The sequence below is a fragment of the Bos taurus genome, chromosome 24 (assembly GCF_002263795.3).
Source record: "Bos taurus isolate L1 Dominette 01449 registration number 42190680 breed Hereford chromosome 24, ARS-UCD2.0, whole genome shotgun sequence".
Classification (NCBI taxonomy): domain Eukaryota; kingdom Metazoa; phylum Chordata; class Mammalia; order Artiodactyla; family Bovidae; genus Bos; species Bos taurus.
The window spans coordinates 35,655,100-35,681,105 of NC_037351.1; the positions used below are offsets into that span (position 1 = coordinate 35,655,100).

The 26,006-nt window shown below is 44.0% G+C and overlaps 1 protein-coding gene across 4 annotated transcripts in view; it reads right to left on the bottom strand.

Moving 5' to 3' along the window:
- YES1 (YES proto-oncogene 1, Src family tyrosine kinase) overlaps positions 1–1,546 on the bottom strand; it is a 64,636-nt gene extending 63,090 nt beyond the window's left edge. The window contains exon 1 of one of the 4 annotated variants that reach the window (XM_059880779.1): positions 1,483–1,546. The gene's annotated coding sequence lies outside the window, so the exon portion shown is untranslated. 4 annotated transcript variants of the gene reach the window in all.
- Between the last annotated feature and the right edge of the window lie 24,460 nt (positions 1,547–26,006).

Below are 26,006 nucleotides of genomic sequence, written 5' to 3' on the forward strand. Positions count from 1 at the left end.
CATTGTGTGCTAACCATTGTGCTAGTTAAGAATTAAATTTACCACTTTGCCTTAAATGCCTATAGTCACATGTATGTATTTGTAATATTTTCCTTAGCGTGTAGTTTTAACTACAGATAATTTAACAGGATGGCTTAAACACACTTAGAACTGTCAAGATAACTTTGTCACTGCATTCCTGGAGCTGCAATGCACGAACATACCACAATCACATATGTGTGTACGTGAGATCACCTACGTGCACGCACGTACCAGTGGGAACACACATACATAATAAATGGCATATACATAAAGTTTGATCCCAGTGGAGACTGAACTTTTCATTTCTCTAACAACTTACAAATCGTTAGACCATGTGTCAGGCCGTGCCTGTTTTAATTAATTAAGCAGTAATTCTACCCGATCCGAACCGCCTCGGGTCCCACCCACCACAAAACAAGCTCAGTCCCTAGGTCGGACTTGATTTTCGAAGAGCTTCTTAAAACAACGCTGCCCCATGCCCAATAGAGCGAAAGCTGGAAGCAATTACCAAGAAGAAAAACACACATTAAAACAAGATTTTCTATAACACATGCGGACAGAGAACCGAAGCAAGGCGGGAGGCGGAGCGGCAGAACGGCTGTAAAAGTGCACGCTGAAAACGGCATATTTCCCAACCCCCAACCCAAAACAAAGGAAAACTTTAACATGTTGCGGTTTTCAATCAAACCAAGTGCAGCCGGAGGCTCCCCCGCCCCACCCCCGCCCGCACTCCCGGCACAGATGCCGTGGGCACAGCCGACCCGTGGACCCGCGACCCCGGGCCGGGAAGGGCCGCTGCCTCCGCCTCCCATTTCGGCCCGAAGGGGCCCCGCCGCCCCCTCGCCCGGAGGCCCTCCAAGCTTACAGACGCGGGTGCGGGACTCCCGCCGCTCCGGGGACCTTAGATCGGACCTGGGCGGAACTGGGAAGGACTGGACGGGGCGGAGACCGAGCAGGGGGCGAGCAGGTAGCGCCTGGAAGGAGACACGCCCGCCGGGCCGGCCGGGCCGGGGGAGGGGAGAAGTTTCCCCCGAACTTCCCGACTCGGAGCGGCGGGGGCGGGAGCGGCGGCGCCTCCGGGCGCTGGGCCTAGCGCTGCGGGGCCAGGGTCGGCCGCCTCCACCCGCGGGGCCGCCGCCGGCTCCTTACCTGCGCTCCAGCCGCGCTCGCATGAGTCGCCGCAGCAGCAGGGAAGGGTGGCGGGGAGGGGGCGGCGGGCGGAGACCAGGCCCGCGGCGCCCGCTCCCGTCCTCCACCTCCTCGTCCCGGGCGCCGGGCGGCAGCGACGACGGCACAGCCGGCCTCCGGCTCTCCACTTGAGGAGGAGGGAATTCCCGGGCTCCCCACCCCGCGGCCTCACGCTCCACCTTCTCCCCGCGCGGGGCCCGCCCTCACTCCCGGCCCCGCCCCCCATGCCGGCCCGGGGGCGGGGGCTACCTGCGCGCGCGGTCACCCGCTCACCGGAACTCGTGCCGCGCCCGGCCCGGCTCCGACGACCCCGCCTTCCGGCGCCGCCGCCGCCGTCGCGCGCGCCCCCTCGGGGGGCGGGCCGCCCCTCCCGCGGTCGCCGTCTGCGGCGAGACCGAGTCGCTAATCCCGACCCAACATGGCGGCGGGGCCCGGGGCGGCTTCCCGAGGCGGCTCAGGCTGAGGGGGCGTGAGGAGGCGGCTTTTCTCCACGCGGAGAGCAGGCCCACAGCGCCCCCTCCCCGCTCGGGGACCCCGCGGCTGCCGCGCGAGATGGGGTGGGCTGCCCGCCCCCTCGCTTTCTCGCGTCCCTTCGCCCCGCTCTGTGTAGTGCCGAGGGCTTTGTTTTCGTGGGGGAGGACCGGGGAGTTTGGGGGGCTGGCTCTTGGCTCCTCGATACTAGGCTTCCGCACCCTTTATCGTGGGTAGTAAAATCTCAGTCGCGCCGCGTGAGCCAGGGGGGCGTTCCTAACAACCTCATCACCCGCCTGATCGCCGTCCAAAAACGCTCGCGTCTGGCCGCCTTCCGACCCCGGGATCCTGTCCCAGCCCCGGGAGCTTCCTGTTGACTGTAGGTCGAACCAGCCTTGCCGGGAGAGGGGACCGAAGCCGAGTTCTATTGGCGACTCTCCCGGTAATGGTGGTTTGGGCTTATCTTGGGACCGCGTATTCTTAGGCGATGCTGGCGATGTCCCAGCGGAGGAACTGCGAGGCCGGGGGTCGCCGGAGCGGGCGACAGGTATTACTGTCCCATTTGACAGCTGTGGAAACTGAGGCTGCCGCTCCAACGAAGGCAGAGCACCCAGCAGCTAAGACTCCTATATTTTGCAGCCGGTCGCTAGACGGAAAGGGGAGAGTGTCTAGAAGGACCTGGAATTCTAAAATGTGGGTCAGTCAGTGTCAGAAAGGGCTGAACACGGAGTCTCTTCTGCTGAAATCACTGCCCTGTCAGACTCTTAGATTAACTTCCTCTTCGTATTTCCTCTTTGGTGAGGTTATTAGAACTACTAATGTTGGGACTGTTGGTTTCCTTTGTGGTTTTTAGCGAAATTCAGAATCATCCTTGATATACACAAAATGATACAATCATATGTGTCAGTATTCTGGTATTCTAGGAATTTAGGAAACTCTATATAAGGGTATGAAAAAAATGTTTTTTCAGCTCACTAGATGAACCAAAGATAGGCTTAGACATTTACATTAACTAAAAGGTGCTTTAATATTAGATTTAGCTACCAAACCCTCATTTGCTCTTGAGTGTCATGGGCATTAAAAATTTCATGTTGGTTCACCAACCATGGTGGTCCACTGGTTAAGACTGCACTTCCACTGCAGAAGGCAGGAGGTTCCATCCCTAATCCAGGATCTAAGAGCCTCCCTGCCTCTTTGGCCAAAGTAAATAAATGAATAAATAAACATGTCATGAAACTTAACATTTAACTTTTTTTTAACTAGAAAATAAATTCCTTGAACTGTTACTTTTCTAAACTTATATTATAAACTAGAGATTATATCTTTGTCCTAAACTCATCTTCAAAACCAAAAAAACACCTCTCAGCTTCATAAAATCAATTCTAAAATACTAGTTAAAATATGCTAAAATCAATTCTAAAATACTAAAGTCAACTCTATAAGGGGTGAGGTGGCTTTGAAAATATTCTGTATGGAGTTTTAAAGGTGGGCAAGGGTGTCAAAATCTCTCCATGTTTTGTTACATTCACTCATCCTTGTTTTCATCCCTTAACCATCATTTTTATTTTATTTTTTTAAACCTCATTCCCTGTTTTTTCTTCTGGAATATTCATCTTAACATCAAGCTTCAGTCTGTGAATATTCTTGAAGACTTTTCAACCTTAAACTCAGTGGCTCATTTATTTCTAGGCATATTTAAAACAAATGGGACAGGACTTTTTTGGTGGTCCAGGGGTTAAGAATCCAACTGCCAATGCAGGGGACCCGGCTTCAGTCCCTGCTCCAGGAAAACCCCCACATGCTGTGGAGCAGCTAAGCCTGAGCATCACAACTACTGAGCCCTCGGGCCCACGAGCTGCACTAGAAGAAGCCACTGCAGAGAGAAGACTGTACCTGTAAGGAAGAGGAGCTCCTGCTACCTAAAAGTGAAAGTTGCTCAGTTCTGTGGACTCTCTGCGACCCCATGGACTATACAGTCCATGGAATTCTCCAGGCCAGAATACTGGAGTGGGTAGCCTTTCCCTTCTCCAGGGGATCTTCCTTGACTGAGGAATATCAGACCTAAGGATTGAACCTAGGTCTCCTGCATTGCCGGCGGAGTCTTTAACAGCTGAGCCACAAGGGAAGCTCCTACAACTAGAGAAATCTAGTTTCTGCTTCCTACAACTAGAGAAATCCTGCACATAGCAATGAAGACCCAGCGCAGCTAAAAATAAATACACACACACACACACAAAACAAAAAACAAGCAGGACAAAGAACCTCAAGTCTCACTGAGTTTGGTTTAATAGAAGTTGCTTTCAAGTGATTTCTGTTCGTTTGTGAAAAGGACAAATGAAGAAGCACAGCCTCCCACAGGGCAGGGAGATCTGCTATGCATTAACCTTATGGGTTAAGGGTTCAGGAGTCATAAGGAGCCCAAACCATGGGGTCCCTGGGTGAATCTGTCGGACAAAGGGGAAAGCTTGAAATAAATGAGTGAAATGTGTTAAGTCCTTTCAAAAGTGAAACACAAAATTTGTTTATTAATACTTACAATTACTTGACTGATATACAGTTTACAGTACATTTGGAGTTTAGCTAGGGCCACACCCTCTCACCCTGGAACATCTGATTCTGCCAGGAAATGGTTGTGTTTGGAATAAACCTCTCCTGCCTGCTGTCAATCCTCTGCTGCTGCTGCCTCCATCTCTCAGGCTGTGATGATAATCTTCTCTTCCTGGTAACTGGAGAGCCTTGTATTCCTACAGAGGGTGCATGCACTGGTCTCTGCTCTTTATCCTCACTACTACCCCCTACCCAAAAATGCCTTCCCCCAGGCTTGAAGTACCTGCCCAAAGCTTGGCGCTCCTTAGGTCCACTCAGCGCCTCAGGTTATCTTCACCATCCCAGCTTTGCCTCCTCCACCTGGCCAATTAGGGCGAACATGAGGAGCCCTCTAAGCAAAGATTTGGAAAATCAGGCAAAAGGAAATTATTCATCCTTGAATATTAGGCTCATTGTGCCAAGCTCCGTGGAGAGGTGCTGTAACCCATCCATTTCTGATACCTTCGTTGCTTCACAGACTGGTGCTCAACTGGGTAATTCATTGGATGTGTAAGGACATCTCCGACAATGAATAGACATAAAAAATGGCAGTCTTACATGAGCTTCAGCAAATCCAACCCATCTTTTTGCCCTGTTTTGTTGCTCTCTCCAGTGTCTAATTTCTTGACCACCTGGTCTATGATCTTAGATTTCCATCCTGTGCCTGGTTTGCCTCCCCAGCTCCAGGACTGTTTTTTAGAAATCTAGTCTTTGCTGTTGGAATCTATTCTCGGGTCATCCTGGTTTATTTCTGTGACTTCAGTTCTTCCTAGTTCTCCTGCATTTTGGTCCCAGGCCTGTTGCATGTAGACAAGTCCCTACCAGCGTCAGCAAACTTACCCCCCACCCCCCACCCTGCACCACTTTGCCTATTCCTAGGTATTTTCTTTGGCTATACGAAATGGCATGTGAGATTTTACTTCCCCAACCAGGGATTGAACCAGTGCCCCCTGCAGGGGAAGTGCGGAGTCTTAATCACTGGACCACCAGGGAAGTCCTTGCCTATTCCTAGATACTGTTTTTCTGTCACTAAGTTGTGTCTGGCTCTTTGCAACCCCATGAACTATAGATTGTTGGGCCCCTCTGTCCTCCATTGTCTCCCAGAGTTTGTTCAAATTCATGTCCATTGAGTCAGTGATGCTATCTAACCATCTTCATCCTCAGTCACCCCCTTCTCCTTTTGCCTTCCATCCTTCCCAGCATCAGGGTCTTTTCCAAGGAGCTGAAGAGTCAGCTCTTCGCATCAGGTGGCCAAAGTGTTGGAGCGTCAGCTTCAGCATCAGTCCTTTCAATGAATATTCAGGGTTTATTTTCTTTAGGATTGCCTCTTTTGATCTCCTTACCGTCCAAGAAACTCTCAAGAGTCTTCTCCATCAGCACAATTCGAAAGCATAAATTCTTCCAGGCTCAGCTTTTTTTATGGTCCAACTCTCACATCCCTACATGACTACTGGAAAAACCATAGCTTTGACTATACAAACCTTTGTTGGCAAAGTGATGTCTCTGCTTTTTAATACGTTGTCTAGGATTGTCATAGCTTTTCTTCCAAGGAGCAAGCATCTTTTGGTTTCATGGCTGCAGTCACTGTCTGCAGTGATTTTGGAGCCCGGGAAAATAAAATCTGCCACTGTTTGCACTTCTTCCCTTCTATTTCCTATGAAGTGATGGTATCAGATGCCATGGTCTTACTTTTTCTAATGTTAAGTTTGAGTTTCAAGCCAACCAGCTTCAAAACTGCTATCGCAGGACAGAGTAAGGAACCAGGGTGAGAGCTGGGAAGTCTGAGGTTATGGCTGAGGTTCCTAGGTAATCTAGCCTTAGCCATACCTTCAGACTTTCCTGTCCTCAACTTGGCTCCTTACTCTGTCCTGTGACAGCCGTTTCAAAGCTGGATGGCACCTGGCATCTTCTCACGTGCCCTGCACCTCACAGAGTACAGCGGACACACAGACTGCGGTGGACACCTTTGGAAGGTGTCTCTGGAACCCAAGGTCCTCTCCTCTGAGAACCCCGCCTCTGCCCACAGCCAGTGTGTAGCCCTTTGGTCTGAGTACCCCAACTGTCAGGCTCTAGCTTGAAATTTGGAATTTGGAGGAAGTGACACAAAGGTGACTCAGGTTATTCCTGGTGGGGTGGTGGAGTCGAGGGTCCAGTGGCGGTAGGTGAGTCTCCAGGGGTCGGGGCAGAGGAGCCAGGAGCAGTGGTTTTCAGAGAGAGAACAAAGCAGATGCACAGTGAGAAGCTTGTGTGCAGATAAGAGCTTGTAGGACCCCAATGGTAACCCTACTTGCCTTGAACCACATGTAAGACCCCAAGAGGGGAACACAGCTGGCTAATCAGCCCCACCTCTGGCTGCCCAGGGGAGTCACTGCTTTTAGATCACAGCACAGAAGCACATACATACACTAGAGCAGCGGTCCCCAGCCCTTTGGGCACCAGACCAGTTTTGTGGAAGACAATTTTTCCACGGACCTGGGTGGAAGGGGATGGTCTCAGGATGATTCAAGTGCGTTATACATTTATTGTGCACTTTATTTCTATTATTATTACTCTAGCTCCATCTCAGATCACCAGGCATCAGATCCTAGGGGTTGGTGACCCCTATTCTAGAACACCACCTCCATCCTCAAAAGACTTCTCAACACAGCAATTCAGGCAGCAGACACCTGAAATTGACATTAGATGTTGAAGCCCATTTGCTAGCTCTGCCTTATAGGCTTGTAATTTCCTCCCAGGATCTATATTTGCAATTCCTGTAGCCATTATCCAGTGGTTAGCCTGATACATTAAGCCAATGTGTGGTCAGAATAAGTCAGTGTCTCTGACAGTGAGTTTAAACCCCCAACTAAAATTGCTACCAGACTGCTACTTCCTGGAAATCTTTTACAAATGGGTTATAGAAAGTAGAACATAACTTTGCTTGAAGGCAAGAAGTTAGAATGTTTACCTACATCAAAGATTTAGAAAAGAAACTGCAAGTCAGTCAGGCTCTTATCTCTTGAATTAACTGACATCAGATCATAAAACATAAAGGACTGGAATCAGGGAACTTTTTATTTTTAAATATTTTGGAAGATAACTTTGTGGTCTGGTTAAAAATATGTTTAGAATAAATCTGTGTTTTTGAAAACCTATTTTAATATTTCTTTAAGCTAGGCCTTCTTTTTGTATTTTCAGTGGTAGAGATCATTATTTTTTACATATGTAAGCAATTAAAATCAGACAAGATCTTATTATGTGATGTAAACCATAATGTATTTTTAATCCTTTAGCAAGATGTATTTATGCTTATTTTACTTGTATATGAAAAGGGCTTTTCAGTACTTGAAATAGCTCTTCCTTCTAAGGGAATAAGTGTTAGTTGCTCAGTTGTGTCTGACACCTTGCGACCCCATGGACTGTACCCTGACAAGCTCCTCTGCCCATGGAATTCTCCAGGCTAGAATACTGGAGTGTGTTTCCATTCCCTTCTCCAGGGGATCTTCCCCACCCAGGGACTGAACCAGGGTCTCCTGCATTGCAGGCAGATTCTTTGCCATCTGAGCCACCAGGGAAGCCTCTTAAGGGTATAAGGTACACAACAAATACTTAACGTAACATCTATGTTTTGATGAAATGTCCTGTGAATGAATTACTGTGACCAACAGTACAGATACAAGGATTACCTGCATCTTTCACTGAATCCTCATAAACACCCTGGAGGTTGGCAGTATTATTCCCATTTAAAGACTGGATCCCTTCAGCTTAGAGAGGTTAAAAAACACACAGCTAATAAGAGGAAATGCTCCAAAACCTGTTCAACAGAAGTCACTGTGATTGCAGAAAAGAATTTTTCTTTTTTTAGTGTTATTTCAATGACTATGTAAAACTGCATTTATTTCTCCAAATTCTAAAATAATTAAAATTCGTAAACTGCCTTTATAATTAGGAAATGCAAATAAAAAATGTGGGATTCTGGGACTTCCCTGACGGTGCAATGGTTAGGACCCAGCACTTCCACTGACATGGGCCTGGGTTCAATGCCTAGTTAGGGAACTACGATCCCACAAGCTGCTCAGCATGACCAAATAAACAATTTTTTTTTTTTTTAATGTGGGATTCTGTGCTTCCCTGGTGGCTCAGACAGTAAAGAATCTGCCTGCAATGCAGGCGACCCAGGTTCAATCCCTGGGTCGGGAAGATGCCCTGGAGAAGGCAATGGCAACTCACTCCAGTATTCTTGCCTGGAGAATTCCATGGACAGAGTAGCCTGGTGGGCTACAGTCCATGGAGTTTCAAAGAGTTGGATACAACTGAGCAGCTAACCCTTTCACTTCATTTTATATCTTCACATTCTATTTCTAATCCTACCTTTGCTGTCATATGAAAGCCACTTATAAAAAAAAATGTGGGATTCTACAAATTCATAGGAAATTCTTTATTGGGTAATCTTACATCCCTAAGAAAGAGTTGGGGGCAAACTTAAAAAGATGTATGAGATTAGCCTTAAAAGAATGAATTCAATTCAGAAAGAACATATGAATTAAGTATAATTTTCTGGAGATTAGTATTTGGCATCTATCAAGGCAGTCTTCCAATGACATTTCCCTCAAATCATGGTCTTCAACTGAAGAACCTAATATCTGAAAAGTGACTGTATGTACAGCATATATAATTTACCTTGCCAAATACAAAGGATGTATGTTAAATCAACATTAAGGTTTACACTTTAATCTGCTAAGGTTAAGTAACTGTAGTTAAACCTTCCAAGTCAACTTAATTCAGTGCTCACAGTCAGTAAATAGGTCATAACCCGCCCCTCCCACACGAAAAAGATAAAAGCAAAACAGAACAAAAACAAAAAAACACGTTCAAGAAGGAAGGGATATAGGTATACCTGTGGCTGATTCATGTGGATACATGGCAGAAACCAACACAATATTGTAAAGCAATTATCCTCCAATTAAAAATAAATAAATTTAAAAAAAAAATCATGGCTAAGAACCCAAACGAGGTAAGGTTGTTGAATCTTTTAAAAATCAGCTTATTCATTCATTCATAAAACATTTATAGAATGTCTCCTAACAAATTCTGTATATTTCAGTTTATGCTGTATTAAAAGACATCTTATGATTTTATTAACTTGAAGAACTGGAAAAATCAATGGCAGGATACTGTCTTTGTATTGGAATTCAACAAACCTAAATATTAAGATTTTCAAAGATGTTATGTGGATTTTTTTTTTCAGAGAAAAAGGAATTACTATACTACCAAATTTAATGTTAACATACATAGTTTTGGACATTTTCATTAAAGACTAATAAAATTAGTGTTTATAGCTAATTTAATTTTTTAAAGAGATTTTGTTTTGTTCAGAAGAGCTAGCCACTATTTAAAAACTTTTTCTTTTAGCTTTATTGTCATCATCATTTTTATTTCTTTATAGTAGACTAGGGCTTCTCAGGTGGCACTAGTGGTAAAGAATCTACCTGCCAACACAGGATATGCAAGAGATGTGGGTTCGATCCCTGGATCAGGAAGATCCCCTGCTGTAGGAAATGTCACCCCACTCCAATATTCTTGCCTGGAAAATTCCACGGACAGAGGAGCCTGGTGGGCTATGATCCACTGGGCTTCAAAGAGTCAGACACAACTGAATACACACACACAGTGGACTAATCTACAGCTATTTCAAATTTTTGAGCACTGAGTTCTGGTCATTAGTTTCTGTGGGCCCCTGTGCTTCTGAATACTTGAAACCATGTTTACTAAAGAATCAACAACCGTGTACTGAAGAATCAGTGTACAATGATTCATACTTTAGAGGATGCTATTTAAAAATTCCAAATGTGACTAACTTCAAAGTAGAGATTTTTTTTTTTTTTTCGGACACCTGGTAATTTTGGCATAAAATAGAAAATTGGCATTCATGTTCATTTTATGTAAAATGAATTCCAACAAGTTTAAGTAGAAGCAGAGTTGGAGACTAAGTAATGGATGTTTTGAAAACCAGACTGGAAATTTTGTTTATATTAGAGTGAAGCCCTTTTAAAATTTATTTGAACTTCTGTTCAGGAAAATATTTAGATTCTCCTTCGCCCTCTTAAGGACCTATTGTCTAGGTCCTTAAGAGTTGTGGATTTTATTTGAAAACCTTGAAACAGAAAAAAAATAATTCCTCCTTTTGTAAAAGTCTCCAAGTCTCACATACTCTCTTTAAAAATCACCAGTCTCATTTCCTTTGAGATGATGAGCTATACATCCAAAGAACAAAGCATTTCCTGAGTCTGTTTAGTGTACATGTACATAGGGTTAGTTCCTGAGTGTTTGTTACATACCCTCAAGAATCTGGTAGGAATTAAAAAACAAAACAAAAAAGTCAGAGAATACAGAAATTTATATAAAACCCTGAGATGATAAACAGCACAGAATTATGTAAAGTCCTAGCAAGGATTTGATAAATTTGGTCATTTAGAAGTACGTATAAACACTTAATAAGCTTTACTTACCTTAAGGTAATCAGTTTGAAAATCCATAGAAAGCTATGACAGCGGAAAGATGTTTGGACTGGGAATAAATATCAATTCTTGTCCAATTGCTAGTGGGTATGGAATTTCTTTAAGGGTGAAGAAAATATTCTGGAATGTGATAGTAGTAATGTTTGCACAACCTTGTGAATATACTAAAAACCATTGAATTGTACACTTTAAAGGGTGAATTTTATGGTATGTAAATTATGTCTTGATTAAAAGAAAATCCTGGTTCCAGAATTTTATGCCCTTTTGGAACTCTAATCCTTTCCCCCCAGCTTTACTGAGGTATAACAGATAACATTGTGCAATAGGGGAGACCTGGGTTTGATCCCTGGGTCAGAAAGATCCCCTAGAGAAGGGAATGGCTACCCACTCCAGTATTCTTGCTTGGAGAACTCCATGGACAGAGGAGCCTGGCGGGTTACAATCCATTGGGTGGCAAAGAATCAGACAAAACTGAGCAGCTAATATCCAACAGTAAAAATTGTGTAAGTTCAAGATGTACAATGTGATGACTTTGATGCCTGTATACATTGTAAAACATTATCACGATAAAGTTAGCACATCCAGCACCATTTATGCTACATAGACTAGATCAAAGCAGTGAGTATAAAATGCATGCTAGGACTTCACTTTCACTTTTCACTTTCATGCATTGGAGAAGGAAATGGCAACCCACTCCAGTGTTCTTGCCTGGAGAATCCCAAGGACGGGGGAGCCTGCTGGGCTGCCGTCTATGGGGTCGCACAGAGTCGAACACGACTGAAGAGACGCAGCAGCAGCAGCAGCAGTAAGGAAAGAAAAGCTATTATGTAATTTCCAATGGAAAGAGTAGGATACTGGGACAACCGACTATCCATTTGGAGAAAGGAAATTTTCTTCAAGATTTTCTGCAAATTTATTGGCCATTCATATTTCTAATTTTGTGATCTGTCCTTTAGCAACTTCGCGTTTAGGTGTGACTGTCTTTATGAATTTTGAAGTGTTCTATTTTGAGATTTTGAATTCTTCACTTTTCATAAATGATGGCAACATTTCCCCCAAGTTTTCACGTGCGGCTTAACTTTATTTGTGGGTTTTCTTTTAGTACAGAGAAACTGAGAACTATTTTAGTCAATTTATCAATCTCTTCCTTCTTGGTGTCATTTTGTTTTTTTTTTTTAATTAAAAAATTATGTATTTACTTTGGCTGCACTGGGTCTTCGTTGCTGCATGGTCTTTCCTTTCTCTAGCTGCGGTGAGCGGGGGTTACTCTTCCTGGCGGTGCTCCCGCTTCTCACCGAGGTGGCTTCGCTTGTGGCGCATGGGCTCCAGAGTGCAGGCGTCATGGGCTCCAGAGCGCAGGCATCATTGGCTGCAGCACATGTGCTCAGCAGTTGTGGCGCACAGGCTTCAGCTGCTCCCAGGCACGTGCAATCTTCCCGGACCTGGGATCCAATCCATGTCCCCTGTATTGGCGTGCAGGTTCTTCTCCACTGTACCACCAGGGTAATCCCTTCTGTTAAATCACTGGTCTTAAAAATCTCCTTTCCGACCCCTAAAATTATTTATATACTTTTCCCTAGTATTTTTGTGATTTTCTTTTGCATTAAAAAAGTTCATCCATTTGCCCGCTGTACAGCACACGGAACTCTGCTCAGTGTTATGTGGCAGCCTGGATGGGAGGGGAGTTTGGGGGAGAATCGATACATGTATATGTACGGCTGAGCCCCTTCGCTCTTCACTTGAAATTATCAGAACATTGTTAGCGGGATAACCTCAATACGAAATAAAAAGTCCAAAAAAATTTAGACCATTTGAATATGTTTGATGTTGTAGGACAGGAAGTAGCAATTTTCTTTTTCTTTCCCCCCCCCGCAGTGGATAGTGAGTTGTGCCACCATTCTCTTCTTTCCACTGGGATTGCATTTCTCTGTTTTTCTTGCCTTTTTCTTGTTCTGATTAGAACTTTTGTACTGTGCTGAATAGGAGTTGTGAGAGTGGGCACTTTTGTCTCATTCCTGATTTTATAGGAAAAGCTTTCCGACTCTCACCAGTGAGTGTGATGATAGCAATGAGTTTCTTAGATATAGTCTATGTTATGTGAGCTATGTCTCTTCTACATTCGGTTTCTTAAGAGCTTTGATCATGAAAGGGTGTTGAGTTTTGTCAAATGCTTTTTCTGCATCTATGGAGAGGATCATATAATTTTTAGGCTTCATTCTATTAATGGGATGTATCACGTTTCGTAGCTACTTTCGTAAGTTTCCCAAGTTCTTAACACTTCAGTTTTTCCATTGTAAATTGAAGGGAGTTTATTAGAGCAAAGCTTTTCATACTGTGGTTTGTGATTCCTTGGTGAGTGGGAAAATCAGTTTAGTGGATAGCAAGCAGCATCTTTTAAAAAATGAAACAAATATATGGGCATATTTGTTGCTGTTGCTTAGTCACCAAGTTGTGTCCAACTCTGCAATCCCAAGGACTGTAGCCTGCCGGACTCCTCTGTCCATGGAATTTTCCATGCAAATGGAGACATAGCAAATAGATTTTTTTTCTTTTAGGATTTTTAAAAAAATGTGGATCATTTTTAAAGTCTTTATTGAATTTGTTACAATGTTGCTTTTGTTTTATGTTTTGGTTTTTTGGCCATGAGGCATGTGGGGGATCTTAGTTCCCTGACCAGGGTTCAAACCCATGCCCTCTGAATTGGAAACAGGGAGTAATAACCACAAGATAGGTGGAAAAATTTTTTTTAATTCTTTTTTTTTGTAAGGAGCATGATATGCAATGGAGATAATAGTTTTTGTAATTTGGTATAAGGATCATATCCTTAACACCAACTTAAGACTCAAGTCATTTTTTGTTGAAATGATAATTTTGACAAGATGATAAAATAATTAGAATGACCCCACGGCTGCAACTCTGATGGTGTAGTTATTTGGTATCACTGTGTACTTTTCTCCTGCTATTTCATCCCTCAAGTTGGTTTCCCAAAGCCCCAGCACAAATGGCTACCTGGTCATTTCCAGTGTGAGGACCGTGTCTTTCACTTCCGTATGTCCTCTTACAGTATCCATAACCATGCCATGCGTGCGGACGGGGCTAAATGTGTGCTTGAGCAATGAATATATACATGAAGCTGGTTTGGAAGAGACATAGGAATACTTTCTTTGTTAGAAGTGAAAAAGGATGCCTCAGCCCTGGGACATCAAGAACGACAGTCCCGTGCGGCAGTGCTGAGAAGCAGCAGACAGCAGGGCAAAAATGCGGTAAAGTCCCCTACGTACAGACCAGTTCTGTTCTGAGATCGTGTTCATTTAAGTCTAACAGAATGAGCCTAGGTACTCAGCCAACACGACCAAGTATGTAGTACCACCCTGTAATAGGTTTGTAATACTTGTCACACAAATAATATTTAAAAAAAACAAACACACAAGATAAAGAGAATACTTGGAATTTTACAGTACAGTACCTTGTACTATACTACAGCTGGCATACAGAGGTTGACATCGAGTGAACAGGCAAGAAGACACACTGCCTGGAGGAGGGAGAGGAGGTGGGAGATGGCAGAGAAGGGTCGTCAGCAAGAGGAGACGGAGGGCGAGCTGCAATGTCACTCCCGTCTGACGCTGATGGAACCCTCGCTCGCATCTTTGAAAGTTCGAAACGTGAAGGTTCGCGTGTAGGAGACTTACTGTATGTAGAGGCGGCCCAAAGGCCGCTCAAGGAAATGAAGGCAAACTGGGACCCGGAGACTAAGGGCAAGTTAGGGGAGGGGGTGATGTCATCAGAACAACAGTAGAGGAAGACAGTTTTGGCAGCAGACTTTGAAGAAAAAAAAAAAAGAAGAGAGAGGGGAAAAAGGAAACGGGAAAAGGAAGTCTGCTCAGCACGCAGGATGACATTGGGGTGGGAGGGGAGCTTCCTGTCACAGCTTGATGTTTGCAGCATCTGGTCACCTCTCATAGCAGGGAGACTTTAGAAACCTGAGCTTTCTCAAGCTGCCGGTTTACAATACGTCCGGATTCCATGGCCTAACAGTGCTGGCAGACGGGCACATCCGAAGGCAGAAACAAAACATAGATGGAAGACAAATGTGTCTCTTGCACTGAGGCCATTCCCGTTAGTTTTTCCTATTTGGAAAAGTATATAGGCTTCCCATGTTTTGGGAATTTACTAGTTTTGTGTTGAAGTGTTGAAAGTTTTCTTTTAATAAAGTGATTTGCAGATCGTGACATGTGGCTAAGAGACCAGAAAAGAAAACAGTTGTTTCTTTGTTATCACTGTCAAAGCTAGTGATATTTTCCACGACCTATTTTTCTGTTGCATTAATTTTGCAAGATCCCACACCTTACTACATATACAGTATGGGTCCAAGTTTCCCGCAACGCCATTGTGCCCTCTAGCGTTTGTTAGTATATCATGACGGCTATGTTGGAGTTTTAAAAAGTGCTCAGAGGTGCACTGACTTGAAGAGCAAGAAAAATAATAAGGATTTCCACCTTATCATCTCTATCAGTCATAGAAGTGTGGCTATGTTATGGTAACAAATCTCAGTGGCTGAAAAAAACTAAAGTTTTTTCTTTTTTTTTTCTTTTTCTAGCAGAAGGTACCAGGCAGGCTGCTCACACCCATCTACACACAGCATCTTGGGATCTAGGTTTCCCGGGTCTTGTGAACTCTGTCACGTGGGGATTCGGCAGGACAGGGAAACACACGGAGAAGGCCTGCTGGCTCTCATCTACTCTACCCTGGAAAGAAAACGTGTCACCCTGCTACTTTCCATTGGCAAGAAAGTGTCCCCAGTCCAATAACCAGACAGCCTGGAGGGCGGGGAGAGACACAGGGAAGACGTGGGGGGCACCAGCGGCCCCTGCTAAATCTTCTATGGGAGCGCCTGGGAACGAACGCATGAGAAATTCCAGCTGAATTATTTTGGGAAATATTTTTGAAGTTTTCCAGCAGGAGATTATTCAATCAAAAAGAGAATAACAATAGCACTTTTTAATGTTCATAATTCTTTATCTTTCAATATGACACTCAAATATCCCCCCTGTGCAAGAGCAGAAGTGTAGGGATAGATTTTTTTAAGATTTTTTTTTTTGATGTGGACCATTTTAAAAGTCTTTATTGAATTTGTTACATTATTGCTTCTGTTTTTTGTTTACTTTCAATGTTTTGGTTTTTTGGCCAGGAGGCATGTGGGATTCTAGCTGCCTGATCAGGAATTGAACCCACACCCCCTGTATTGGAAGGTGATGTGTTAACCACTGGACTATCAGGGAAGTCCAAGGGACAGGCTTTTAAGTTAGTTTCTGTTCTGATTGATTTTTGTGTGAAATGAAACGTCCCTTCCTTCCCTATTCTTTGTGAGAACTACCCTCCTCCTCCTGCCTCTCTTCCTTAGATGTTTAAGTTGTGATTTTATTTTTAAAGAACTTCTTTCCAACTTTGATTTGGAAAGCTGTTACCCAAGCTGTTCTTTTTACTGATATCCCATCTTGGAGACATATATTGCATTTATTTAAGAAAGTTTGCAAATTTTATCTATTATTAGCAAAATATATTTAAGGAAACCTTATAGTTATTAAGTATTGAGCATGATGGCTCTTTTGATTTTTTTAATTGTAAAATATATATAACATTAAAATTTACCATTTTAACCATTTTTGTCTTTTATTTATTTTAAAAAAGTTTTGGCCACACCCTGCGGCATGTGGGACTTTAGTTCACCTGAGCAGGGATCAAACAAACCCTCACCCCCTGTACTGGAAAGCCATCTAAACCACTGGACCACCAGGGATGTCCCTAAACACTCTTTTCTGCTCTGTAGGACTGCTGTGAAGGTTAGGATGAGTTAGTACATGTAACTCTTAGTACCGCACCTGGAGGGCTCAGGGGTGCTTTGTGCTAGGTAGCCAAGGGTTGGTGGCTGCGTCTCCTCTGAGGGATTAGAAGAAACATCCAGAGATGAGAGGTTGTTTTGGTTTGAAAACCACTGGGATGAATTTGGGATTGACAGCGTGGAAACATGGACTTTGATCCTGCCTTCACCAGAGTAGCAGTGTGATTGGCGTCAGGTCCCTTACCTTCTCTGGATAGCAGTTTTCTCCTTGCTGAAATGGGCGGGGGCACTCTGACACCCCACGTTCGAGTTCGCGGAGGCTGGGATTCAGCAGTACCCCTGCGCAGCGCCTTTCGAGGTCCGCGGGCGCCACCTTGTGGTAGAAATGGATAATGCCATCAACAGGCTCGGCGAGACAACACGCAGGGACCCAGTTTTCTAGATGGATTTTTATTTACATACAGAAAAATTTCTCCAGGGACAGGGGGCCTTAGCCAGGGTGGGAGTTCCCTCTTATTAGAATAAATGGAGCATGATCTGGACAGGGCACGGTAGGCAGAATCTCATTATGGCAACGGGAATTACTCATCAAAACACCTGAATAATTTACAGTGTGCTCAGCCCGTTCCAGAGAGTGAGGACCAATAACACTAAAACTTAGAATCTGTTTAATTCAATGCGTTTTTTTCTGTGTTGAAACCGTGACCTTGAAAATGACTCTATCTTCAGAGTCAGGCCTAGCTCATGAGTTTCTGGGTATACTTGTTAAATCTGCTCTGTGTACTGTTTATGTCCTGGCGTTTGTTGAATTGAAAGTCAAGGTCACTCTTCCAGGAGACCCAAAAGCCTCTTCTGTCTCTAAAGGATTTTTAAATGTCTGATTAGTAACACTGGAGAGCCGGGTGTATGATTCAGAAAGGTTACTGGGACAAATGCTTCAGGGAATGACCTTGGCTTCTGAATTTCCTTCCATGGGCAGAGAGGGTGTTTGCAACAGAGGTTGTCAGGAAACAAATATAATAAAAAGATAACAGACCAGAAGTCAGAGGGAGTTGTTCTGTCATTTCACCAATGTTTGAACCCTGGAGGAACAAGATCCATGCCTCTGGTTTGGGACTGCATATACCCTCTCCCTAGGTTTAAACCCATTTTTTTTTTCCCCTCCCAGCAAAACTTCAGACTGAAATTTTACCTTCCGAAGAGCTAGCTTCAAAAATTGCTCAGAAAATCTCCTGTTCCATTATATTTAAGGTCATTTCATTCCTTCTATGAAGAAATCTGTGGATTACAAGCTATATCATCCTGGGAATTCCCTGGTGGCTTAGTGGTTAGGATTTTGGGTTTTCACCGCAGTGGCCCGGGTACAATCCCTGGTCAGAGAACTGAGATTCTGCAAGCAATGCTGTGTGGCCAAAAAAAAAAAAAAAACCAAGAACTCCCAACTCCCTCAACACCCCCCCGCCCTGCCCCCATAGTATCCAAAAATTGTTATAGGCTGATATTAAACCAATCAGCCACTTTTGTAATCCTATAGGTCAGTCCTCCCTGGAGAAGGAAATGGCAACCCACTCCAGTATTCTTGCCCTGGACAGAGGAGCCTGGAGGGCTTCAGTCCATGGGGTTGCAAAGAGTTGGACACGACAGAGCACAAAAAAAAAAAAGCAAAAGAAACCCCCAGTCAATCCTGTCATCCTACCCTTCAGCTCCTCGCCCTACAGTCTCAGATCTAACTTTCCAGCCAAATATAGACACCCAAAGAAATGAAAACACTCTACTCCTGTGTGTACAAGGTTGGGATATTCATACTCATTCGTATTTCCTTCTTGTTTCACAACAGAAGGTGTGCACTCTCCACTCATGTTCTGGATCCTATGAGCTCTTATCTCCTACCTTGCTTGCTTTGTGCCATGTGCTCAATTGTGTCTGACTCTTTGTGACTCCATGGACTGCAGCCCACCAGGCTCCTCTTTCCATGGAATTTCCCAGGCAGGAATACTGGAGTGGGTTGCCATTTCCTCCTTTGGGAGATCTTCTCCATCCAGGGATCGAACCCACGTCACCTGTGTCTCCTGCATTACAGGCAGATTCTTAATCTGCTGAGCCACTGGGGAAACCCTACCTCCTACCTATATATCAACTATCATCCTCTTGTGTATATCCAGCTTCTCCTCTGAACATATAGTCAGTCATGCGTAAGTGATTCCCATCTTCAAAGAAAGATGGAAACTCGATCCTATTCTCCACTTTAGTTACTGTTGGCAAGAATTCTCCACTCCTGGTCTGAGTCGACCCTCCTAACAGGGCAGGTGTGTTAATCTTTCTGCACCTCCACATAGGAGAATAATTCCCTATATGATAGTCATGAAACTTCCAACTCAGTCATGCTAAAATAACCATGGCCCGATTCAGCAGTTGATTTTCTGACCCCTCTCACATACTCGTGTGTAATGATGCCAGAACAACCAGATCCTCCCCTGTGATTTCCTTTCCTGAATATTCTGAGATCATTCACTGTACTAATTACATGTCTCAAATGGGTGATCTATCTCTTTTTGTCATTGTTTAGTTGCTAAGTTGTGTCCAACTCTTTTTCAACCCCATGAACTGTAGCCCACCAGGCTCCTTTGTCCATGGGATTTCCCAGGCAGGAGTACTGGAGTGGGTTGCTATTTCCTCCACCAGGAGATCCTCCTGACTGAGGGATTGAACCCACGTCTCCTGCTGGCAGGCGGATTTTTTTTTTTTTTTTACCACTGAGCCACCTGGGAATTAATCGCCTGATGATTAACTTCCTCTTTTGTGACGGGATAGGAAGGGAAGCAAGGAAAAATCCCAACCTCTCAACTCCCTCAGAGGCTTTCATAAGATGTGTTTACAAAGGGACGATTTTAGAACACCAAACCAAGCCAAACAAAATCCTAGGGCCACAGTTTTCAATCCTTTTCTTGTTCACTCATCAGAAAAAGTAAGTGGTGCTGGTTGGCGTGACCAGCATGGCCTTCAAGAACATGTGAGTTCTCCTGATCTATGTTTCTGGCTAATCCTGCTTGAATATATACACCTCTTACTGCTGTGTGCTTGGAACTTCGGATCTGGAACAAATGTGATGACCCACTGAGCCCTCATTAGCCTGCTTAATAATGTTAGGAAATTCAAGCACTGGGATGCACGCTGGCCCCTATAAGTCTCAGCCACAGGAAGCGTGGGGTGGAGATTGCTTTCCTGGGGCCCATTACTCAGAGAATGCTTGCCTGCACCAAATGGAAACCATCTGGCCAAGTGAATTTATTGTCATGAGCTAATCACACTGTATATTTTCATGTAGATTTAAAGGTTTTTCTGGGAGGAAAAAATTGGCACTTTAATCCACTTAAGCCATTTTTTAAAAATTAATTTCAGTTTGAGACAGATATTTTATTTTATATTTTTGGCTATGCCAACAGCCTGTGGAATCTTTGTTCCCCGTCTAGGGATTGAACCCTCGCCCTCAGCAGTAAAAGCGCCAAGTCCTGACCACTGGACTGCCAGGGGATTCCTGAGGTAGGTATTTTAAATCAAATTAAAAGTGATCATTTTCCTTTATAAGTATATTTGGTTCCTCAATATTGTTGCTTTTCAAAAGTGTGTCTGCCTGTCCTTAACCCAAATAGTAAGATAATGGTGATAAAAATACGAAGGAGAAGTAGACATCTTTTCAATCCCATGAATAAACTTTCCAGCCAAAGTGTTTCTGGCAGAGGATTCCATTTTGCATAGTAAAAAGATTTTAGACAATCTGGAAACAGCCTAGATTGCTTGATGTAATAATAGCTATCAGTTATTAAGCATACAGAAGCTTCCTAGGTGGTGCTAGTGGTAAAGAACCTGTCTGCCAATGCAGGAGATGGAAGAGTAGCAGATTTGATCCTTGGGTGGGGAAGATCACCTGCAGAAGGGCCTGGCAACCCACTCCAGTATTCTTACCTGGAGAATCTCACGGACAGAGGAGCCTGGTGGAATACAGTCACGGGGTCGCAAAGAGTCAGACATGACTGATGGAGCACACACATACACACACACATTAAGCATAGAACACAGGCTCTGCTACATATATGTGCTACATATATGAGCTATAGCTCACTTACGGAGAAGGCAATGGCACCCCACTCCAGTACTCTTGCCTGGAAAATCCCGTGGACGGAGGAGCCTGGTAGGCTGCAGGCCATGGGGTCGCTAAGAGTCGGACATGACTGAGCGACTTCACTTTCACTTTTCATTTTTATGCATTGGAGAAGGAAATGGCAATCCACTCCAGTGTTCTTGCCTGGAGAATCCCAGGGACAGGGGAGCCTGGTGGGCTGCTGTCTATGGGGTCGCACAGAGTCGGACACGACTGAAGTGACTTAGCAGCAGCAGCAGCTCATTTAATCCGTACACAGTAAATACAGAGTAGTTAGCAGTTTTATCTTACAGATAAAGACACTAAAGTTTGAAGGAGCAGAGTACCTTGCTTCCTGCATGATGGGTGAAAACCCAGATTGGTCCAGATTCTGAAGTCTCTTCCTGGGAGCGTCTTAGATGCAGAATCTCAGGGCCCCTCCCTGCCCCGACCTGTTGCATTTTAATAAGACTCCCAGGTGAATAGTATGTACACTGTGTGTGTGTGTGTGTGTGTGTTGCTACAGTCGTGTCTGACTCTTCATGACCCTATGGACTATAGCCCACCAGGCTTCTCTATCCAAAGGATTCTCCAGGCAAGAATATTGGAGTGGGTTTCCATTTCCTCCTCCAGGGAATCTTCCCCACCCAGGGATTGAACCCACATCCCCTGCATTGTAAGCAGATTCTTATACCCGCTGAGGCATCAGGGAAGCCCAGTATGCCCATTAATGTTTGGAGTTAGATTACACAGCGATTTGAGAAGATATCTGAGATCTCCCTCCTCTGTCCCCCACCTCCAATTTTCTTCATCAATCTGTTAAAATAACCAAAAACAAAATTTTTTTAATTTAGTTGCTGCTGCTGCTATTTAGTTGCTAAGATGTGTTGGACTCTTTGTCGACCCCCATGGACTGTAGCCTGCCTGGCTCCTCTGTCCATAGGATTTTATAGGCAAGAATACTGGAGTGGGTTGCCATTTCCTCCTCCAGGGGATCTTCCTGACCCAGGGATGGAACCCACATCTCCTGCATTAGGCAGGCAGGTTCTTTACTGCTGAGCCAGCTGGGAAGTCCCCTGTTTAATTGCTATCACTCACCAAGACTTCACAAACACTGCCACATTTAAGCCTCATACCAAGCTCATAGTATCAATACTATCATTCATACTCATAGGTAAAGAAATTGAGTCTTAAGGAGATCAGAGAGCTAATATAAGAATTGGAAAAGGTACTATAAATACGCTCAGGTGAAATTAAAGTTCAAAATGGCATAAAATATTGCTTCTTTTGATTTCCCTTTTAACGAATATATCATAATAAAAAAGCTAAAAATTGTAGTTATTTGTTGAGTGCTCACACTTTGCTCAGCACTACAGTAAGTGCCTTATTTGACCTAAATATGTGAAACTATTATGTAAATGAATTTATTCTCTCTGACACATGGACCAATACCATAAAACCATTTGGCTTGTTTCATCACAAATTTATGGGGGCTTCCCTGGTGGTTCAGTGGTAAAGAACCTGCCTGCCAATGCAGGAGACACCAGTTTGATCCCTAGGTCGGGAAGATCCCCTGGAGGAGGAAGTGGCAATCCATTCCAGAATTCTTGCCTGGGCAATCCCACGGACAGAGAAGCCTAGTGGGCTACAGTCCATGGGGTCCCAGAGTTGGACAGGACTTAGGGACTAAACAACAACAGCAAATCTCAAATTTATGGGTGGAAAGAAGGAATGACAATCATTGATTAACTGTTACCAGCAAGCCATCTGACCATCAGCCGGAGACTCTCAGTCAGGTGTAGGGCTCCCTGCCAGGGACATTTGGAGCCACATGGGGGCCATTTATGGTGGTCATGGAGCATGGGAGGCACAACTGGTATTTAGTGTCCTAGGATGAGAGATGCCAAATGCTGCCAAGTATGGGATCTCACACAACCGAGCCTCAACTATCCCCAAATGCTCTTGGTACTCTCCTTGAGGAATGGAGGGAGACCTCTGCCACAGTTTTTGTGTTTATAAAACAAAGCTCAATCTTGGAAACAAGTGTACTGATTATTTCCATTCACAAACACTTAACACATCCTGCTGCCGAATCATTCTGATGAACCCACTAGGACACAGATTATACTGAGAACCTGGGGGCTTTGAAGCCATCAGAAGTGCAAATGGTCAGAGGGACCACAAGGATAGAGCTCTTCTCCCCTTACCTAGCCTCCCGTCCCCACCCTGGCCGGTGTTGGAGCATCAGACATCCCTGGGAAGAGGAGGACCAATCTGAGCATGAGCCTCACATCCCACTGAGGCAGGTTTTCCTAGCAGGTGGGGTTCTGTGCTTGAGCTCCCCTTCCTCCATGACTTCCAGCTGTAGGAGTTCCTGCCCAAGCCCCAGACTAAAGGCGAAGGTCAGGAGCATGTGTGTGTGTGTGTGTGTGTGTGTGTGTACTTCACCCTTTGAAAGCAGCAGGAAGTGCACTCTCTACCCTTAGGCCTAAGCCCTTCTCCAGGCCTGCTATTAACAGAATTTATGTTAGGGGCTTTGCTTAGCTATTAACAAAGAGCTTCTGTCTTTCCTTTGGTGTTCCTTCCCACCGCGCATGCTCTTCAGTCAGCCTGCGGAAAGGCGCTGGAGGAGGGGGCTGGGGGACACTGCACTTGGACTACCGTTCAGTTGCAGGAGTAGCTGCCATGTCTATGAAGCACCCACAGTGTGCCTCAGTGCTTTTATTTACATTATTTTCTTTTCTCAAAACAACTCTGATAGGTATTGTCCCTGAAGTGGAAGGAGAAACTCTGATACATGAGTAACTTGCCCAGGATTACTTGATTGCTAGATACAAGAATTGAAACTAAGGGACTTTCCTGGTGGTCCAGTGGTTAAGACTTGGCATTTTCCACTGCAGGGGGCACAGGTTCCATTCCTTGTCTGGGAACTAAGATCCTATAAGCTGTGCAGACCAGCCAAAAAGAAAAAAAAAAAAAAAAGCATTGGAATTGAGGTAGTTTTCTAAGGTCTGAAGACATTAAATAGTTTACAAGACAAAGCAATTTCTTCTATGTTTTATGATACAGATTTATCAACAAAGTACTTAAAAAAAAACTTTATGGGTAGATTCTGTTGGCTGAAATAAAAACACATGATGTAAAAGCTGTGAATTAAGTTTTATTCAGGGGTAGAGAACCTGCCTACCAATGCAGGAGACAGAAGAGACTAGGGTTCAATTCCTGGGTTGGGAAGATCCCCTGGAGGAGGGTATGGCAACCCACTCCAGTATTCTTGCCTGGAGAATCCCATGCATAGAGGAGCCTGGCAGGCTGTGGTCCACAGGGTTGCAAAGAGCCAGACGCAACTGAAGCAATTTATGCTCACACGTACCTTACTGAGGACTGTATCTCAGATACAGGCTCTCAGATAGCTCTGAGAAATTTCTCTGAAGAGGTGAGAGAGGAGTCAGGTTATAGATGATTTTTTTTTTTCTGGGAAAAACATATAGTTAAGCATAAAAAGATTATTGCTAATCCCAAAGAACAAACAACTCAAGTTAATGATTTTAGTGCTTTTCTATGTAAGGGAAGATTCAGGAGTCTGGGGTCACTGAAAATTTTCCTTGGATAAGTATTTTAACTATCTAGAGATCAGTATATTCAAAGCACAGCATGCTTCCTGTTTTTCTCCATAGTAGTCCCCTCAGGGTGCACTGTCAGTGGGCCAGTGCAATGACTAATGGCTTCATCCCAGTAGAACTGGAATGGCAGGCAAGATTTTTTTCTTTATGATCCAAAGTTGTATTTTGGGGAAAAAAAATTCACTGTTTCTTCCCTAGGAATGCAGGCTGCTCTGATTCTCTGGCAAGGATATAAACCAGGTTCCTAAAATTTCCCAACACTTTCAAATGTGCCATCTGCATGTCTGGGATCTAAAGCATATGTATTTTCCTCCATTCAACAACACAGAAGACTGGCATTTTAGTCATTTGTCACTACGAATTGATGGCAATTCAGCCCTTGCCAGAAGTTTGCTCATGACATCTGATGAGAGAAAGAGAAAAGAAAAAAGATTTGTGGATATTATTATGGTCATCTCTTTTTCTAGGGTCTCTAAGTTATTGGATTGTGTTATGTTAAGTGATTAGAGAATAATGTTCTGACTCAGTGCGTGTGTTTGCATATGTGTGTGTGTGGATAATCATGGTGGTGTCACTAAGTCGTGTCAGACTCTTGTGACCGCATGGATGTAGCCTGCCAGGCTCCTCTGTTCATGGCATTTCCCAGGCAAGAATACTGGAGTGGGCTGCCATTTCCTTCTCCAGGGGATCTTCTCAACCCAGGGATTGAACCTGGGTCTTCAGCATTGCAGGCAGATTCTTTACTGACTGAGCCACCAGGGAAGCTGTGTATAATCATACTTCCTTTAAAAATATCCTTATAGGAGGATGCTGTGCTGCAAACAACAATGCTCTTTGGCTACTCTGCCATTTGACTAATTTCTAGTGCTGCTATAATTGATCTAGCAGAAATGATGGGTGTTCTTTCTTATCTTACAGTTTAGGGTCTGTTTTACAAAATTGGATGTCTGATGGGGGAAGACTTTCCTTTCAAATACAGAAGGCTGGTTCTTCAGTCAAGGTATACAAATGTCCAGATTTTCACACTATTTGAATAATTATCCACTACCTTATTGAACGTATTTATATAAGCATTCTTTGAGAAGTTCCTGCTGGAGTCTAGTTTGCCTTTATGGAGGAATATTGAACTCCAGGAGTTGGTGATGGACAGGGAGGCCTGGCGCGCTGCGATTCATGGGGTCGCAAAGAGTCGGACACGACTGAGCAACTAAACTGAACTGGACTGAACTGATATGTGCCTTATTCTATTTGGAAGTGAGAGTTCTTACTTAATACCTTTGCTTTATTGTTTTTGGTTCCCAGAAAACTCATGGCCAAATGAGTACTTGACTGTACTGCTTAATTAATTCCAGATGATAAGTATACATATTATCTTTAAAACATTATATTTAAATTATTAATTGTCAGCTTGTGTCTTAATATTTTGTAAGTTATCTAAAACACCTTCTCCTTCTTAATTTTTGGCAATAGGCTTAGAATTATCCTACAGATTACTTGCTAACTGCCAAGGACAAAAATACCTACAATGGAGAGATCTGGCTTTTACCATCCCAATCCAAAGATCAATTTCACAACCACTCACAGTAGGACAGTCAGACAGTACGTGCCTCCTGATGAGATACAGTACGATGTATGTATTATCA